This window comes from Orbicella franksi, chromosome 8 (assembly GCF_964199315.1).
Source record: "Orbicella franksi chromosome 8, jaOrbFran1.1, whole genome shotgun sequence".
NCBI classification, from domain to species: Eukaryota; Metazoa; Cnidaria; class Anthozoa; order Scleractinia; family Merulinidae; genus Orbicella; species Orbicella franksi.
In genome coordinates, this window is record NC_138152.1 from 12,166,710 (window position 1) to 12,181,368 (window position 14,659).

Consider the following 14,659-nt stretch of genomic DNA (forward strand, 5'->3'; position numbering starts at 1 on the left):
TTTGCGTCTCATTTCTGATGAGTTAATTTCATTTTATTGCAATAATAGTGATCAGCTCTCAAGAACTGTTTTGAATTTAGATGTACATTTTCAGAGTAAAGCTGTTAGCACCAGCTACCAGAACAAACATTCTAAAACAAACAAAAGTTTTTACCCCATGCAGTATTTTTTGTGTTTGTGTTTCTCCAACCAGGAGAAGAACAGTCTGTCCCTTGTTATGGATAAAAATAGGGTGTGTACAAAACCTGGACTAGGCCATGGCCTGGGCCAGGGCCCACCCTGTGGCCTACCCTATGGCCCACCCCAAATTTTGTGATTTTATCAATTATAAAGAAAATAATAACTGCTTACGCGCGCGGGGATCAGGCGTTGTAAATTCGAGCGACAGCCGCCATTTTTTTCATGAAACTCGTCCCCAGGGTGTCCTCCCCGTCATTGGCGGTTTAATGCCATGGCTCAGGCATTGGCCTAGCCCAGGTGTTGTATACATCCATGAAAATAAGAGAATTGTGGAAATGATACTGCCTTCATCTTAGAAAATGGTCTCAGAGATCCATCAGCATTTAGCTAACAATAGGCTTCACTTTTTATAAACTAATAGACTATACTGGAATCTGCGCCTGACCTTGACTGTGTATTTCTTTTCTTATTTTCTTATTATGAGAATATAAAGAGTGAGATTACCATTCTAGTAATTATGTACAATGAAAAAGAACGTTATGTTCTTGTTATGTTGAGAAAACATCATTGACACCAATTATCCTTTACTGATTGGTGATATACAAAACTTTTACAATTGTTTTTTACTGGCAACCAATTCAAGTCCAATGATTGCCTTATGACACAAATTTGGATTTCTTAGGCCCGGTTCAGACGCCCTACTTCACATGAGCCGAATCGAATTCGAATTTAGACCGACCCAAATTAATTTAGACTGACTAAATTGATTCAGGCGCCGATCTCAATTCCAGCTGGACTCAAATTCAATAGGGTATAAAAGTGCATGAGCGCTGATACGTGCTGAACTCCCAAATATAGTAAACTACAACCAAACACGGTCCAAAGCTGTCCTGTGAAAAATATAAGAAAAGTCGACAAAAAGGAGCAGAATGAGGCAAACTGCATTAATCTATTTACATGTAACTGCAGGAAGACAACTGATAAATTGGTTTAGATGTTGTACTTCACATGAACTTTATTTCAACATACAATTTCAACTTTCAACCTTTTTGTATGCCATGAAATACACGATTTGGGCAAAAAGCCCAACTGCAATATTCAGGCTCATTCACAAATGCAATGTTCACACGTAATTCAAGCACAAGCACGAAAACTATGACGAATGAAAATTTAATTTTGATGCTGTTTACCAGGGTGGCAGTAAGTTTGTACACGAAAAATGGAAAAGACAAACTGCATATATCGGCTTCCTCCCTGACGGGCAAAACCCACCATTTTGATGCGCTAGCGTACAATTTATACTTTTGCGCATACTCAGGTCTTCAAAATACATTAAAAATACATTAAATAAATTTATGTATTTGGTTCGGCTCATGTAAAGATCGGCGTCTGAATCAAAGCCGGTCCACAGCCGTTATTCCCAGCTGAGCTAGGCGTGAAGAACGGCTGAGGCGATCCAAATTCAATCAGCCGTTTCGAATTGATTCAGACGTCGTACTTTACATGAACTTAATTCATTGAATTCGATTCGGCTCATGCATGTAAAGTACGGCGTCTGAACCGGGCCCAAATGTTAGCAGCCTTGAAATATCTATGATCCCTTTCCAACCCAATAATTCATGAATTTGTTTAAAACAGAGGAAATCAATTAGCTATGGCAGTTGTCTGGATGTAGAATGTTAGATATATAGCACAGATTTTTATAATGTGTGGTCCCAGAAAATATCCACACCATCCCCTCGACAGGGGAATTGAAGAAATTGGGGGGAATTTTGGGGGGAATTGGGGGGTGGGGGTTAATATTTATATAATACATTTTTTTCCAGACCGGTTCCATAATTCCCATCATAATGCCCAATTTTCGTTTTTTAGCTTCCCGAGCCGGGAATGGAAAATGAATATGTTCATCGTCGTTTATAGGCTTGATTTCTATTGCCATATGAGCAAGCAGCTGGTTAGCGAAGTCAATGTGTGTGAGAGTAGAAAAGTAAATCCTGTAAATCTCAATCGCTTGAATGTCTGCCACGCTTTCCTAGCAAGGTGTCTCTGTCACCACGAACTGTATCATCTTGGTGGCAGTTATTTACGCTGCAGCTTGTCGTTATCCATGAGCCGTCTGGATGGATAATACGTCATCTAGTGTAAATAGAGCCAATAAATATCAAACATTTGGGAGAGTGTTTCACCTCGTACCAAACACCTTAAATTTCATCAAAAGTACAGGCCTACGGCCGTGCTATAATTTGGACTCTTCTCAGTGTTTAAAAAACAGGTCCGCAATACGTACGCGTGTTCAATGCGTTTTCAGTCAGCTGGAGCCATAATCAGAGATGGACAAAGGGTGAGCCGTTCATGGAGTAGTGGAACAAAACATAAGATTTGAGCAGGAAATGCTATTGACAGAAGAAGACTTAGTTTACCGAGGGATGTCAAATTAACTTGTACATGAAGTGTCAAGATGGTTTCCTGGAATTACCGTGAATCCTGTAAGTCCTGAATTACACTGAAGTTCTAATATCAAGTTTTTAACATGACTGTAAAGGAAATATAGACATGTTGAACAACAATCAATTTGCATGGAGAATTTACTAAGTTCTTTCATTAAAATGAAACTGTAAGCGCAATAATAATAATTAAAAAAAACAATAATGTTAATACACTGTACATTTTTTATACTTCTTAGAATAGCTTGTTGTAAGGTTACATGTTGATCAATGGGTAACGGTTTGTAGAATATCTACTGGACAGAAGAGTGTTCCTGATGACAGGATCAGAGTCTCCAAGTGGTTTTCAGAATATAGTAGTTGCACAAAGAGTTCTGTGAATTAGCTCAACTCCTCACATAAAACATATTGATGAGATGTTGATACAAAGTAAAATACTTCAGTGACAGAAAATAAATAACAATGGAGAACAGAGTGTCCCATTTCCCATTGCTGAGTGTGCCTGACTTTGGTTTACTAGGTTCTTGTGCTCACATCTGACATGGCATAGTGCAGATGTCTTGCATTGTTCTAAGTATCAAAATTGTTCAGTGCCAACTTTAACTCAAAGTGTAAGAACATGTTTATAAAGCAACTGTCCACCACTTTTCTGTACATTAGTTACTTCTTTATAGGTGCAGGTCAAAATGTTGGTATTTTGTCTGCTTTTGCATCTGTAGGCATATGTTAGCACTATTTATTTTGAATTTGCATTTTACATTATGTGTGAAACTCAGCGCTGCTTTGTTTAACTGGGTCTGTTAATAACTCACATAATTATTGAACTGCAGCAAATATAGTCCAAACAACACATGAAAGCATAAACAAGCGAATATTAACGTTAAAAGCCGACGTTTCGGCGTCATCGTGACACCATTCTCAAGGCGAAGTGAACAAATAATGCGATATCGATAATTTGATTTCTATAGTCTCTACAAATTAACATAATAACAAAGGATCACAAATTCTTCAAGTGAATACCTTGGGCGAATCGAATCTGTTTCCACGTTTAGGGATGGTTTAAGTTTTCTTATAAAAAGCATCTCCTTAATTAGGCAATCAAATTTGTTAGTATATTTGGCAAGCACGTGAAATTCTTCTGAAAGACAAGGTGGTACGTTGGAATTATGTTCGCTAAAGTAATGTTTACAAATTGACGACGATTTTTGTTTGTGTCCATCAACGCTTTCGTGGAGGTGGCCGCGAGTGTAACCAACATATCCTGCATCACACAGGTTACATTGAAATTTATAAACTACACATTGTTGGTTAACAGTGGCTGGCTTGACTTCTCGAACTTTAAGGTCTTGGTTGAGTTTTCTGCTGACGAACACGGGCTGAATGGTGGTCTTGTTTTTTGAGCTCAGGTCTGTGAGACGTTTTTTCATTACATTAGCAGAGACCTGATCTTTAAATGGTATAATTATCCGGATGGGGGGTGTGGTCGTGTCGGTTGATGGAATGTGCTGCTTCTTAAAGCTTAAGTACCCGAAGCACTTATTCAATCTGGCTCTCAAGCGATTCGTAGATTCCAAGGTAGCACACCTTTCCTCTTTACCTTTAAAATACATGTTTATCGTTCGTACTTTTTGAATAGAAATGCACCGGTGATAGGGCTGGAATACAAAAAGGACAAAGGAGGCCTAGAGGGCATCAGATCTGAGATCTGATACGCGGTGTGAGTTTACATACGTATTCACTCCTGTTGCCCTCTGCTTGTTGCGCTTTCCAAACATCGGACACTCAGAGGAGCTAAAATTTTCCTTCATTTTACCTTGAGAATTCACAATTATTGACCTAGCGAACTTCCCATCAATAATTAGCGGTAGAAAATAGTTAAGCATTATGTATTGTAGCCTTATTTTGCGCATTTCAGCGGCAAAAATAAGAGCGAATGTATGGACTGTCCACTGGGACAAAAAAATGTGTCTGTTGTAGAGAGGGGTTCGCTGTGGAGAGGTGACCGTTAGTGGACGTTCGACTGTATAGTTTATATAGGTTTAAAAAAGAACCGGTAACAGGAGTGAATATGTACGTAAATTCGCAACACGTACCCATTTAAGACTAGTGCCTCCTAGGCCTTCTTTTTCCATCCCAGTCATGTCCCTGGTGCATTTCTACACCAAAAACCTGGAGCAATATACCTGTATTTTAAAGTTCAATAGGAAGGGTGTGTTTTTTTATTAACAGTAATAAAGTCGAAACTTTCTACAACGGCCACTTTGGGGACAGAGGAAAGTCGCCGTTATATGGCGGTATCAGTAGGGTGAAATATGACACCGATATTTTCTTGGGTTTCAACATTTTTATCTTAAAAAAGGCTTAGTGTAACATGTAAATTCGTAACACGATCAAAATATATGATCAATAAGACAGAAACCAAACAGAAATAGAGACCAAAGACCTGCGACATGGATCAAGTTTCGTGACCATGTCCAATAAAAAACGGGGTTTTGTAGACAGCGTTCGTCAGTTCTTGATTAACTGGCCGTTGTGAAGAGGTGTTTTTGGCAGTTGGGACGTGTTTTAGTGGCTGTTGCTGCTGTCGAGAGGTGGCCGTTCTAGAGAGATTAAAATAAGAGTGACCATCCGCCGGAGTGAAAAAAGTGGCCATTGCAGAGAGGTGGTCCTTTGTGGAGAGATGGTTGTGCAGGATCGACTGTAGTTTCCATTTTTTCAACCAGACATAGAGAAAATACCTTGCCTACACGAGGCGAGCAAGGAGCAGTTTGGATTCCTTGTCCACGCCCCCCCCCCCCCCCCGGGACGGGGGAGCTCGTCGTACCTTTTAGGGGTTAAAAATGAAGTTTTAGTAGCCCTCAGGGTGTTCAGCCTCAAAAGGTCCAAAGCGGGAGCTTTAGCTATGCCTTTTAGGTCCTTCTTATATGGGTGTCTCCCTTCCCTCGAGGTCCACGTAGCCACCTTCACTCACTTTGCAAAACGTCAGATATCGACTTGTTTGGTACAGTGGCCGATTGTCACGCAATCCACATTTGCCTAATTGTCCGAACTGGGACTACCAAACAAAGTCAAGTACTTACTCAACTAAGGCCATAACAGTTATTCGGACTGGCCAACAGAACGGCGAAGTCTTGGAATTTTAAAAGAGAGCGAAGTCTGGAAACTTTGTAAGAAAGAAATCTGGACAGCGTAGTGCGATTGACGAAGAAGCCTTTGTAGTTTTCTGTCTTGTTGCTTACGTTTTGCAATTGGCGGACGCCAGTTGGAACACTCCAAGAAAAATGATGTCACAGAATGTGTTTTATTCAGAGGTATGTGCCATATTAAGTGATAGGAAACGAACAATTCGTCTATAAATCTGGTGGTAAGAGGCAGGGGAACTGTATCCATAAGAATTGCAAGCACACGGGTAAGAAATACAAAGCTTGAATCGTCTTGCTTATTCCACAAGTACAACGTTTCGACAGTTGATCATGAAGTTTCGTCAACTGCTCGCGCTTTGTTATCGGCATTACCTGGTCTCAGACCACGATTTCAAGAAATACCGCGATGAGACGATTGTTTTTAAAGTAGAGTGTACCTGTTTACGTGAAATGATTGTGTTCGAATATTTACGCCAAACATGACGGATGCAAATGTAACCGATTGTTTACTCAAACTTCACGTTTCAAAATGTTTTTTTTTTCACTTGAAGTCAAGTTTGGTTGTGGCCATGGGTGTTCCACAAAAGTTAAAACTGCCGATATTGAACGAATAATGTGTGCTACAGTTGTAACCTTCAAAAAGAAACATACAGTAGGCGGAGGGAAAATCAGTTCCGGGCGATATGCACGTGCCGGCGCGGATCGAAATATATTTGCATAACATTAAAATGTACCAAAAGCAGCGTCTATTTTGATTTAACTTCACATGTTTGCAAAAGTTAATCATGTGGTCAATCTAAAAGAAAAAAAAAAACAGATTACAAGTATCCTTATTGACGAAAAAGGTTTCCATTCGCTTATTTTTGTTCTTGATGAAGGTAGCTGGCCAAAGTTCCATGTTGGTTTCGCGAATGACGAATTTACAAAAATGTACCACACGTTTATGCCCCTCGACGGGTTAGTTTTTTCGGGCCGCGGAAGAGACTTACACACAACATAATATAGAGTATGGGCTTTCAGAAAATTGTAGTTTCGACTTCAAATTCAATGTACCAGTGGGCTTTTGATGGTATTGAAATTAGCTAAAATTAGCACTTTCGCTCACGAGCTTCGATGAAGGTACTTTTATCGGCCTAAAATATTATTAAACTAGGAGCTTTTACTAATCAAATTAATGATTTAGAAACAGCAAGACATGCACTATGAGCTACCCAAAGTATATTGGTAGATATCATCGCGTTGATCTGTACGAGCGAAAAGAAAATGCACAATTTTCGGCCATTTTCGGCGGCGTCAGGCAGCTAAAGTGGCGATTTTCAAACTTTCCTCGATTTCGAAAAAACTAAAGCGCTTCAGGACCTTTGAATGGTATTTTCGAAAACAACTCACTACAGAGGTTATTTGGGCAAAATATGAAGAAATCGAAAATTTCGCGACTGTCATCTAATTCTCGGTATTTACAGGAACTGGTTCCTAATAGCTAAAAAACCTAAGCTAAGTTTTTTCTTCACTAAAACTGGTTGTAACCAATCTCCCAATGACTTTGCTAGCAACAAAGTAGAAGGTGTATGACTTGAAAGTGTGATTGCATCAAATCAGTCGAACCCCGAATAACGTAATATGGAATAATTATTCATAACATATTTTAGAAGAATTATACGGATTGTCATTAAAGGTGGCAAACCTCAGTGCGTAGTGCAAGTGATATGCAACAGCCCCTTCCCGTCCAATAACGCTTTCAAAGCCTGACAACTATTATAGAATTATTCTGTTGAAGCCGGGCCATATTGTTACTTCCTTTACAACGAGAAAGTTGGATTCCACCCTTAACTGCGGTTATCAAAGCCACTCAGCGAAATTTGCAAGGCCTTTAATTTGAAGTCCGGCCTTTCAGTTCCTCTCAGTTTTCCTTTCAGTTTCTAGTGTTAGTTATTAAGTATAATGATATAACTCAGTGTCTGTTTGAACAAACTTTCTACTTCAGGAATAGAAAATATGAAGTCTTCTCTAGGGCCAAAGCAACCCACGGTTTGGCATAAAGTTTAACTCGGTGTCGCTAAGACTACTGTTGAATCATATAAGAATTACACAAATCGAATCGCGATTTGAGTTCCCAGCGCTCGCCGTGACTCCAGTGGTCTGAGGTTAAAATAAAAATGATGATGATGATGATGATGATGATGATGATGATGATGATAACAAAAACTTAACTAGTGAGCAGCACTCTACCAACTGTGATTGTATAACCTCTTTATTTATCCTACGCGTTTCGTATAATAAAATTTTGCGGCCCACAGTTTTAGCTAAAAGTGCGGGTCCCAAAATTATATCACGCACAAACACAAAATATGTCACACCTTTCCGAAACTTACCGCCTGTTTACTAGATGCATTACCGCGGAGTTTCTCATTCCTATATGTATATCCGTAGGTGTGTTCTTACGAAATGTAAATTCTAGTATGAGTTAGGTATAAATACAGGCGCTTCGTGCTTTATTATTCAACGCCCTGACGGAGTGTGCGTTAGTCAAACGAAACGCGTAGGAGAATAAAGAAGTTATACAACTGCAGTTGGCAGAGCGCTGCTCAGTAGTTAAGTTTTTATTAAAATTGCAAAAAGTTTACCTCGGTATAGCTCAGACTACTGTTGAATCATATAAGAATTACACAAATCGAATTGCGATTTGAATTCCCAACGTTCGTCGTGACTCCAGTGGTCTGAGGTTAAAATAAAAAAAAAAATCGATTTTTTTCCCTTATTGTATGACAAACTGGCCCAAAATGAACAGGAGAAATTGTAACTCTTCTAGTATACGAATAACTCCACAAATAAGAGCTTCTAGAAAAGAGGGTTATGCTATGTGTATACCATATCTAAATGGTTTGTTTGGCCAGTGAAAATTAGTTCAGTGCGCTAGACGAAAACTATGAAGGCCATTTTCACAAATCGCGACACTTATAAACCTTCAAAAGCGAAACGTCGATTTTGTTGTCCCGTTTATAAACATAATCCAACATGTGAACTAGCCTACTTGGTTATTTATAGGCAAAGTCATTTAGAAGTCTGCGCGAGATGACCACATTGAATTATTATGGGCCATCGAGTCACGCCTGCGAGCAGATTTTCATACGCTGCGATAACCTCGAACCCAGATCTCCCACGGCCAGGCGTCAAACAGAGTGAGATCTGGATATGAGATTAACGCTGCGGCACAAGCAAAGGCAAATTAAGGTGGCTCCATAGAGTATTTACGAACACCCTCCCTATAGAGCGCGAGTTAGAAAAGGAAACTTAGTTAATTTCTCTTAAAGTTTTCCCAGTAGAGATCTACCAGTATGGGTACTGTTAAAATAAGGCTTATTTTTTGGTGTCAATTTTCGGATTAAGGCTGTTACCATGGCAACATCTCATGTTATGTCAGGCAGATATGCTCCTCATTTCGGCCTTAACTCCTTAATATTTATACTTTCCTTCGGTGAAATTTTTTCATACTTTGCCACATCATGGAAATAACATTGCTTGACATTTTGAAGTGGGAAAAAGTCAAGATTGTTCAGACGGTTCATTCCAATATTCTGTAATTTGTCATTCTTCTAAATATATTAGATTAGCTCTGACAGATTTTAACAAAAATAGGATATTTTATAGAAGTTATATGTGGTTACAACTGAGTCAAATTTTAAAAAATTCACCTCATGTTGACGTCACAAAAATCGAAAAACACTTACGTTTTCCTTTGAGCGCGGGCAGATTACTTGAGCTTTCGTCCTATGCGCGCGTGCAGTCGAAAAACTATAGGGAGCCACCTTAAGTTGTGAGAGACGAATCAACGAGCGTATCATGTTCTGCGCATTACGCAAGGCATGGTTTAACCGCCACGCGCGCGCTAGGGCTGGCATTGACCTAATCAACTACGTCCCAAGTACACAACTAAAATGAAAGCGAAATTTTCCGACTGTCACCAATCAAGTTTAATGAACCTTTTCGTTAACGGCTTCCAGCTGAAAACTAGCTGTTATCTGTCGATTTTTACAATAACTGTCTAATTTCTCGGGCGCTGATTAGCTCATTTTAATCATCAGTAAGAGTACAGGCGGAACAAAATTGAATTTATGCAAGCTTTCAACAATTCAACTTTTAGCTGTCGAACTGTCAACATAGCCCTATCATGGACACCTGAAGGAAAAAGGAAGAGAGGAAGGCCTAAGACCACCTGGCGAAGAACAGTTGAGAGAGAGAGGAACAGCGCAGGATGGCGTACATGGGATGAGGCAAGAGCTGCTGCAGCCAACAGAGAAAATTGGAGGCATTCTGTGGAGGCCTTATGTGCCACGAGGCACAAAGAAGCTAAGTGAAGTGAAGTGACTGTCAACTTTTTAGCCAATGGGATTTCATTGACTATTTTAACTAGCCAATCAAAAAAGCGAGAAAAGGTATTGACAATGTTTGCGTCATTTTGAATAAAATTCACTTATCTTTGTTTACGGCAAGTTTACGGCGTCTTTTCCCCTCATATTTGACCATATAGGAGTCTTGTTATTGTAAAAAAGAAAACAACAACAACAACAAACAAACAAACAAACAAACAAATTGAAGTCACTGCGGAACCACTCGCCTGCGGCTCGTGGTTCCACAGCCACTTTGACAATGTTAGTGACGCAATTTATCATCAATAAGAGGACAGACGCATGAAAAACTGACGTCAATTTGTTAAACTGAAATCCAACTGTAAACATGTACCTGCAGATGGTGTACTGCGCTCGCAAAACAAGTGCGAGAGACGCAAATGTTTTACCTACTGGGGACGTGACAGGAAAAAATGTAACGGGTAGCCGTAAAAGTTTTCAAATTTTGAAAAGATTTAATTTTCCGCATGATCCTAATGTGGCGCAAAAACCTTTGCATTTAGTAGGCACCATCCTTAGTGACCACTATCAAGTGATGAACCACAGCTTTGCAATCCAAAATTGCCGTAAATTTGACAGTTGTATCGGAGAAACTTTCGCTTTTTCTTTTTTGATCATTTTTCCACACTCTGTGTCTTTTTGTAAAACAACGGAGAGCAAAAAATTCAAATGTAGCGGTTTGAAACTGCGATCTAGTTAGGCAGCGTGGTAGATATGTTATTGAAGAATTGCATGGCGTGACACCGTGTCAAAGAGGGTCACGTGCAATCCAATTTTTGACTACTTGTCTAAGCGCGTGCGTGAGTGTAATCATGCGCGCGCGAAAATGAAATTTAAAACTTTTAAAAGCAGGAGGACGCGTGTAGTTTTAACAGCGTATTTACTGACGAATGCATTAGGCAGTTGAAATCTAGGAGTTGTGCAAAGAATTCTTGATAGAATATATATTCAGGACAAAGAGAAGATTTGCAGGTAAAGAGTCTCACTTATTGCAATGCTTTTCTTCTGTGTATTTTTCTGTAAATGCCTTTTACTTTTTTTCGTCGTTAAGACACGATACAAGTGTGTTATTGTCAAACAAAATCCTTGCTGTAAAGACGTTTGAAAAGTTCAACTTGCGGGACAATTCAACTGCATAAGTAAAAAGACATATTTATATCTATGGAAAGCTAAAACGATCGTAGTACAGACTTAACCGCGGAGTTAGACCGCATACACGAACTAGTTTCGAGTTTAAGTTAAAAACTTTTGACAGAATTAGAGTAATCGGATTCTGCTTTTGGTGCTTTGTAAAAGTCTCTAAAGGCTGGTTTTCATTAGCGACGGAGTCGTAGTCGGAGTCGCAGTCAGAAATGTAGAGTTATACGATCTACTGGTAATTAAACCAACGGAGTCCGAAGCAGAAAACCGATTCTGCTTATGACTCTGTCGCTTACGATCTAATGAGAAGTAGATAGTCGGAAAGCGGAAGAATAAACCAGGGTGCTTATATGTGGGGCGGTGAAACGAGCGGGTCCGAGGTAAAAGGTGTGATGCAATAGACTGGGGTCTACTAAAACGAGCAGATTGCGCTTACTTACACTGGAACTTGGATTTGTAAAGAAATTCGACGAAACTCCCTTCCATATGAAGAAGGAAGGTTTTAGGTGCATTTTTGTTCTGAGGCAATGGGAAAAGGGGAGATTTTCAGGTTGAAAAAAGGCTTCATATTTCGTGCTGTAAGATCTGCTCGCGCTCGTTGTACGCGTAATCTTTTGCATTTCTTCTGACTTACGAATAAACGTTATGAAACTCTTTACTCTGGTATCGCCGGTTAATTTGAGCGTTCCTCAGAACAATGAGAACAATTCTTAATCATGACCAAAATATAATGACCAAAATCTGTTTTCGATCAGTTTCTTATTATTTCTGCTTGTTTGGCGAGCAGGAAAGTCTGACGCGTACAAGTAGCTAATTTGCATAATGTAGCCCGTGCACTTTCAAATCCGATTAGGTGTTTTTAATTTCTCAATATAAAATCTTGTCAAAGAATTTTTTTTCGTCATCTTTTGTGCTGAGATTATGCGCTTACCCTTTGCCATCGCTAAAAAGCTACTAAGATCACGGTTTCTTCGACATAGTGAAATTTTGTACTGCGAAAATGAAGAAGACAAGGAGTTTTAAGAACTCAAACAACAAAATAAAATTGTTATTCGGGTTGATTGAAAAGTCTTACCGTAATTTTGCTGATTTAATATCTCTGCTGTCTTCCCACATTTCCAGCTAAACTTCTAACATGTTCTCAAATATTTATCAAATCAGTCTTTTCGTTCGCGATAGACTCTATGGCGAAATCCTTGCAAGCTTGTGGCACAAGCTGTTGTTGACTATGTTATGTAAAAGCTATCGATCTTCAACATATGTAAAATTTAGAGTGGAGTAATGTGGAGTACTCGGATCACGGCTTGAACATAATAAGCGGGACATACCTGCCTTCGACACTGTCTTACTTCACTACGACGAAACTACTTAAGCATCATTACAACAGCCATAAACGTATTGACTTTTGGGTCTAAATCATCGAAAAGACTTTGAAAATACACAACTGGTGGCTCAGAAATAAATAAAGAAAAGTTAATTTCCGGTTCGTCGAGAGGAGATTTTTGGCAGCCATTAATCTCACCGGAAGCGCGGAAGGAGCGCTCGTGCAGCGCTCTGCATCACACATTGGACCAAGAGCGGACTGCCCGTTTAACCACCCAGCCTTTTTCCGCCCTGAATAAACCACACGGCGGGTGCGCGGCTGGAAACCATTCCCATAATGCAGCGCGTCAAAATTTTACAGATGGAAACAAAAACTTTTCCCAATTCGGGGTCACTCGTCGGTTTTCACTTGGCGGCTACTTCGATTTGATTCATTGTTGTGACCTCGAGCCTGGGTGTATCTTCTGTTCATGTGAGAAGGAAAATGTAAAGTAAGATTTTTATTGTTTGTAAATGCTTAGTTCACTCTTTTATCTTATCGTGAAAGTTCTCAGCTCAATTTCTACCCTTCGGCTAAATGGCTGTTATCCCGCAAAATGCCATATAAATTATGACTGATTGTCAAGTTATACCTTGCATGATTTGTAGACAGATTTTATGAATGGCTGCTTCAATATATGGAAGATCTTAAAGTCGATTGATCTCGAATTAACTTCACTGTTTGATACGTAAAAAACAAGTACCGAATCGAGTGTCTTTACTGGGTTCCTCTCGCCAATTAGGAAATGAGGAAGAAATCAAGCGGGCGCAGATATACTTTGGTGCTTGTTACATGAGTTTTTATGTTAGGCTTTGGCATAATATTACTCAAACCAACTGGACTTTCCATAAGGGAATGAGGCATATAATTTTCGATGACATCATGTCAAACATTGAGGTCTTTCCTATTTATGCCCTACGGTTTAGCATTTCACTCGCTCCCGCAAGATGGCAGTCATCCTCAAAAGTCACATGTAAACAATGACTTACAGACGAACTAAATTGGAGCTGTTTGCCAACAAATACTAAAAACAATTCTCCGATGTTTGATATCCCTCAAATGTGAATGAGCTGCAATTTTTGGCTTAAAGCTAGTCACTGATATGATGCTAAATACTCTACATTCAGTATAATTTAAAGTAAAAGATCAGTTATTATTAATATAGCTGGGTCAACCATGTTGGGCACCTGATAAAGCCGAAGTGCGTCGCCAAGTATTGCCTACACCACACTTGAGAACACACTTGACCAATAGGAAATGGAAGCCAATTGAAAGCGATGTGCAACGTTGCTACAATTCTGATAAACGCTTTGATAAACGACTTGCTTGAATTTCATTGAGGCAGCCTAAACCACCTCTAAACCATGGCTTTTCATATCATCCGACACCAAATGCGCTTCTGCAAATTGCAAACCAGCTGCTGTTTCAAGTTTCAACCAGGTCATTTCTTTGCACCCGAACAACTCTGTTGAACATTGGACGAGTGACACGGAAATGCATTTTCTAGGTTAGCTAAAGCCCTACAGCAATTTCTTTGCCGAAAACTGCCTTGTTGAGCCATTCTAGAGAAATACAGAAGATGCCGTTTGTTCCTTTGTGTTGCTGCTATTGTTGTGTTGCTCTTTATCAACAAAGCAACTATAGCATTTCTTCACGATTCTACTGCCGAACAATCGCATTAGTGATATTTGTGACTGATTTTAATGCAAAAATGCTGAAAATGTTTCAAGTAATATCATCAGGCTTGAAGCCAAGTTTTGTAAATTGCGATTTGAGATTTCCAAGTACACTTGGGTCAAGTGCTTACTTGAAACCTAACTTAGCTTTTAGTGTGAAGCCAAGTGTTATAATGTTCACTTGATACAATAATAATACTGGTGTGTTGCGCCATGGGAAAAAATCTTGGCCCGTAACTTCCAGCTCGGCCCTCGAACTCGGCTAGTAAGAGGTTATTACGACTCCGTCACCAGTGAAAACCAGCCT

At 39.5% G+C, this 14,659-nt stretch overlaps 1 protein-coding gene across 2 annotated transcripts in view; it reads right to left on the reverse strand.

Annotated features, from left to right (window-relative positions):
- The window catches only part of LOC145495357 (tetratricopeptide repeat protein 38-like), a 243,699-nt gene that overhangs the window by 98,898 nt on the left and 130,142 nt on the right, over positions 1 to 14,659 (reverse strand). The window lies entirely within an intron of this gene.